This window comes from Malania oleifera, chromosome 11 (genome assembly GCF_029873635.1).
Source record: "Malania oleifera isolate guangnan ecotype guangnan chromosome 11, ASM2987363v1, whole genome shotgun sequence".
Lineage (NCBI taxonomy): Eukaryota > Viridiplantae > Streptophyta > Magnoliopsida > Santalales > Ximeniaceae > Malania > Malania oleifera.
Genome location: NC_080427.1, coordinates 43,630,007 through 43,636,522, shown reverse-complemented (window position 1 = coordinate 43,636,522; position 6,516 = coordinate 43,630,007).

The window sequence follows — 6,516 nt, the reverse complement described above, 5'->3', positions numbered from 1 at the left end:
ATTCCAACCTTGCATAAGATATAGTAAATTAATAGCAACTCTATGGACGAATTTATCTATTATCTCGCCTTTACCCATTTTTATTGGACTCACCACTTGATCCAGGTAATCCGAAGATTCGCCCTCTTCGGGAGGCAGCATTTCGGGACGTCATGATATGCATGATGAACGTTTATGCACAATTTTTTAGTTTGAATGGCAGTGTACATATATATATGAAGACATGCGGGTGTTTAATCAGGGAAATATAAATGTATTGTGTGTTTTAGCGTATGTGTAAACATATGTAGGTGTACTATGTGCATGCGTAAGTATGAGAGCATGATATGGGTTTGCATATATGTATATTGTTAGTGTATCTCCCTAAAATACCCTTGTACCCTTGTATGCCTCCTTCTCCAATAAAAGGATGACCTTGTGCAGTTGTATGTGAACAAAAGATTAATAAAGTTTTTTTAATGTTAACATGGTATCAGAGCCAAAGTTAACCTAATTTTTTTTTTCTTAAAAAAATTTTTCCTGGTTTATTAATACATCCGTTCCTACTATTCATAGTCTACTTCCTAAATTTCGTAATACCAAACTTGCTTGGGATTTTTTGGCCAAACGATACAATTGTGGTAGTGATGCTGCTCTGGAGTTTCAGTTGGAAACTAGGCTTTCCCAGATGCGTCTGGAACCTGGACAATCTATTGCCGAGTTTCATGCTCAGGTTAGTGGCATTTGGGATCAGCTTTCTCAAGCTGACCCTACTTTTTCTGATGAGCAGTCGATTAAACTTTTTGCTACATATCGGGATCGTCGTTAGTTTATATACTTTATGATGCATATCCGGGATGAATTTGAAAATACTCGAGCTTCTTTGTTACATCAATCTCCTCTTCCTACGCTTGAGGTTGCTCTTACGGAGCTCATTTCTAAGGAGACATGCCAACAAACTCGTAGGGTTCATTCTACCGATATGGTTTTAGCTATTGCTCCATCTCGTTCCTCTACTCCGGCTTCTCCTGTTGTAGCTGTTGCATCTTCTAAATCGCATCGTTTCAATGGCCAGTGCCACTATTGTAAGGAAGATGGTCACCGTATTTCCGATTGTCCTAAGAAGAAGGCCAAGGATGCTCGGGATGCTCTCAAGGCTAAGGCCTCTTACTCTTCCAAGCGTGTTGCTACTGTCTCCACCAGCTCCTCAATTTCTGCTCCATCTTCTGCACCTCCTTTGTTGTCTCTTTCTACAGCTGACCTTGAGGCAATTATCACCCAGGTTCTATCCCGCACTTCTACTGCCTTATCAGTCTCCGCAGGTACCTCTACACCTTGGTTTATTGATTTTTCCTGTTGCAATCATATGACCTCTGATTCCTCTTTAGTAACACATAAGCAATCTTTAACTTCTGTTCCCTTAATTTATACTGCTGATGGTTCACTTATGTCTGTTAGTCAGTTTATGTCAGCTCCTCGGTTTGTTCACTATGCAGCTATTCTTCGCATCTTACGATATGTGAAGGGCACCTTATTTCATGGCCTTTTTTTTTTTTCCTCTCACTCATCCTTGACGTTACAAGTTTATTCTAATGCTGATTGGGCAGGGGGCCTTACTGATCGTCGGTCTACGACTGGTTTTCTTTTTTTACTTGGTGACTCTCTTATCTCTTGGCGAACCAAAAAGCAGACAGTTGTTGCTCGCTCTAGCACTGACTTTGAGTATCGGGCTTTCGTTGATACTACTTCTGAGCTTCTTTGGCTTCGTTGGCTTCTCCAAGATATGGGAGTTCCTCAGCCCTCGAGCACTCCGCTTTATTGTGACAATCATAGTGCTGTCCAGATCACTCACAACGATGTCTTTCATGAACACACCAAACATATCGAGATCAACTGTCATTTTGTGCGTCAGCATCTTCAGTACGGGACACTTCGCCTCTTGTCAGTTCCTTCGACTGATCAGTTAGCTGATATCTTCACGAAATCTCATCCACCTGGTCGTCATCGTGCTTTAGTCTGCAAACACCAGATGTCATCTTCGATACCACCTTGAGTTTAAGGGGGGATGTTAGTGTATCTCCCTAAAATACCCTTGTACCCTTGTATGCCTCCTTCTCCTATAAAAGGATGGCCTTGTACAGTTGTATGTGAACAAAAGATTAACAAAGTTTTAGCGTGATGAAAGGACAATAACAAAAATTGAAGCACAGTAATAAAATTAAACAAGCCTCAGCGCCTTGGTTGTGCCTATGTAGTCGGGCTTCGAGTAGCTTGTCAGTGCTGAGGGACGCACAAGCTGGATAACCTTAGGCATGATGGTGAACCGCTTGGCGTGGAGTGTATAGCCCAGAGAAAGCTTCAAATTCACTAAAAAGAAATCATGCTAAAGCAAAGCAGGGGAGAACGGGAGAGGGTAAAGAAAGAACCAAAAAGGGATCAAATCTTTCCTGTACGCTCTCTTGCTCTCGCACAGGGGGAATACAAATCTTTTCTGTACTCTCTCTTGCTCTCGCACAGGGGGAATATAATGGCATCCTCTGCTCCTTCGGCCGAAGAATCCTCCCCGGTGGAGCCCGTGGTGGAGGCGATAGAATCTCAAACACAGGTTATGGCTTCTACAGCAGATGCGGCGTTGCTTGTTTTCTCAATTACTTTCAAAGCGTTGGATTTCGATTCTATAGTTCAAGTTTTTGAGGTCTGTGTTCTAAGACGTTTCAAAGGTGGGAACTTCTTCAATTGGTTTGTGCGTCATTTTGTGCATTATCATCTTCAGAACGGGAAACTTCGCCTCTTGTCAGTCCCTTCGGCTGATCAGTTGGCTGATATCTTCACAAAATCTCATCCACCTGGTCGTCATCGTGCTTTAGTCTGCAAACTCCAAATGTCATATTCGATACCACCTTGAGTTTGAGGGGGGATGTTAGTGTATCTCCCTAAAATACCCTTGTACCCTTGTATGCCTCCTTCTCCTATAAAAGGATGGCCTTGTACAGTTGTATGTGAACAAAAGATTAATAAAGTTTTTCTAATGTTAACATATATACATACAAATTTATTTTTTTTGGCATGCATGGTGTGTATGAATAATATATGGGCATAAGAATGTATGCATGCACTATGTGTGTGACTAGGTGTGAATGTATGTCACAACATGCCAGAGGGTCGCCTTCCGAAAAAAGGGAGTTGAATCTCTGAATTATCTCAACTAAATAGTGACCTTGAAATTAATGAAAATAATGAATTCAAGAATTTGTCCAATTAAGTCGCCACTAACCTATTTCATCCTAAGTCGGGTTAGAATACCTAATTAATTATTATTAGTTAATTGATCTCTAAATTAACCTAGGGTCTATAAATCGATAGTCTATATTTTGCGCAACAAGATAAGGTCTAAGAGTACGGTTATGTAGGAGGAAGGTATTAGCACCCTCTACACACTCGTCTAATGGATGGTACCTATTAGGAAATTTTAATTTCCTATTGTGGGCTCACATATTTAAGAACAATTATTGTACTTGACTATTTTAACATCTATTGGGTATGAGCTTTGCAATGTGTAGAAGTCCAATACTAAGTTAATTTAAGACTCATGAGCTTCTAAAATTAACCTAGTATATAAAGAAAAGATATTAGGGTTATGATCCCCAAGTCAAATCAAAAACAGTTTTCACATTCTTTCTTTTCCCCATCTAAAGAGAAGAACACAAGTGAGGCACTCAAAGATTTAACTGTGGAAGATTAAAACTATGATGACCCGAATATTTGCACAGCGAAAGATCTCAAATTTATTTATTATTTACTAGAGTACTAAAAACCCTTATGCAACATGTAATGCCCCGACCCTCTCTGCGTGGACACGGAGTGCTATTAATCCATTCATTACCTAACAATCCACATACTAATATCATGTACGAAGCGGAAAACATAAATATAATCTCCAATTATATAATACCAGAGTTTACTATCCCTATCTACCAACCATAATAAATTAGTCATCTACATGTATTCAACATATATATAAATATCCCTAAAAACATCCAGTATTCACAATCATTCCTATCTTAGATAACTCAAAACATAGAACAAAAAACATAAATTTATACATCTAAAAATTAACATAAAAATATATACCCTTCTCTCTTTCTATTTTCCAAAAATGCTACAAAACCTTGAGCTCTCTAAGCTCGATCTCGAGGAAATCCTGAAAAAGACACATTTACATTCGGGTGAGACGCATATCGGTAAGGGAAGAAACAATATATTAAAGACACAGGGGAGCAATTGGATGCTCTCTTTTTTTACTTTTCTTTCAAGCATTTTTTCCCCTCGGTCATGGTGATTTTGTCAATTTCAACAATTTACAGAGGGCATCTAGAAGATGCTTTTCACTTGTCTCAATTCTTGGGGTTATGTTCTCCGTGGGTCACCGGAAGCTTTTGACTGCCACCACATGAAACAAAAAAAAGTTGTCTCTCCCCCCCCCCCAACAGGGTATAGGCATCTGTTTTGGGCAGTGAATATGCGTACTATTGGAGTTTTTTTCCCGATTTATTTTTTTAAAAAATAAATATATTAAATAATACCTTTAGGAAAATATTTTTCAAAATAACTCTAACGTAATCTCGTTGTTTGGTTCATCCAGATTTAAAAAAATCTCGCTAGACCAAGCAACGAGATTTGCCACACGTAAGCCCTGACTTATTTTCCATGCAAATCTCATTGAACCAAGCAGCGAGATTTTCTTGCCACGTGTCACTCAATTATTTGAGCTACCATTTAAATCTCGCTAGACCAAGCAACGAGATTTACTGTGCTCATTTTTTTTTATTAATAATTTAAAGTATGTCATTTTCAAAAAATTTTCTAACTATAATTTGTAACATGGATTGTTTCAATTTTTTGTGTTCTTATTTTTTATTTAGTTATTATAGTAATAATAAATTAAATTTTTGGAGTGAAGAATCATTTATTAATTTAAATTTTCACATAGAAAAAATTAAAAATTTTAATCTAATTAAAAATATAAATATATGTGAAACGAGTGAAACATGTGAATGTATACTAATAACAATCATAAGTAAATAGTGCCAAAACTATTTATTGTTGTTCATTTATTAACTAAAAATACAAACTATTTTCCAAAACTAAATGGACACTATATGTTTCTAGAATTATTCAAACAATTTGATACTCACAGAACTCAATATAATGCTCACAAATAATGTATATAGGAATCTTTTTACTTACAGAGATTGGGAGGTAGCAGACAGTGCAAAAACTAGCACTCCAAACAAACCATAACTGCATGACTCATCATCAAAACTCTCTATGAAGCAATAATAATCTATAATAATTTTTTCCATGGCTTTATTTTTTCTATTGTCTATAAGCAGTGTGAGGGGGAATCCCTCCATAAGAAGGGCCACACTCAAAAGACGTGATGCTTGAGATCTCTTGTCACCGATAACTGTAAAATCGATCTATGGTAGATTAAGTGCTACAAGTAAGAAGCACACAGATTAATCTTGCCAACTTTCTGAAAGCGCATCCAGGTGTAAAAACAGATTGAGAAGATGCCACTAACTTTAACAATGAGTTAAGTTCATCAACAACATCATTCACTATGTGTGCGTCTGCATAACGTTCCATAAAGCACCAAAGTTCCATGACAATTTGTAGTAACCCAAAAAAATAAAAAAAAATAAAAAAATATAATAATAAATATCTTGGAGAAGATATTTTTAGATGTTTTTTTAGATATTTATATATAATTACCGTGGAGAAGATATTTTAGTTGCTTAAGAGCTAAGTTATGTTTTTTTTATATATACTCTCTCTCTCTCTCTCTCTCTCTCTCTCTCTCTCTCTCTCTCTCTCTCTCTCTCTTTAAGATTTTTGGGCCGCGTGTTTTCGAAATCGACGATCCGATGTTGCTACGTAAATCAGGGAAGGAATCTTTACAGGTTCTACAGATAAGAATTTCTTTTCAGAGATTTCTGAATTTTTCTCAAAAATTGAGGTGAGGGTCGGTTTTTGCCTTTTGGTCCAGTAGATATGTAGTATACGAAATTATACTGAAGTGTTGTTCTTCGAGTATTAGGTTTTGGGGTTTTTGTGCCGTTGTTTTGAATTGTTTAGGTTCGGGGTTCGAAAAGCTAGGGCTTGAGTTTTTAGGTCATTTTAGACTCCGATTCACATGCAAGTAAGGGGGTTATGTTAATGTAGTGATTTATACAATATGAACCGATTGAAATGTCAAAATAACTTTTAGATATCGAGTTATGGCGATTTTAGGGCCTCGATTCGGTAAACCGGCTTTATTTTCAAAACCAACCAGTCAAATTCAAATGTTATAGTTTTAGAATATTGTACTTGTCATTATGGACCTTTTCACCTGTTGGAAATGTTGTTTTCATTGTTTGAAACCCGTACTGTGATATTAATTGTTTATATTTACTTTCGGGCAGTTTTCGAATGTGGAAAATTGTGTGGCAGGTGTTAATGTGTTGAAATACTAGAACTGTTGTGAAAATACGG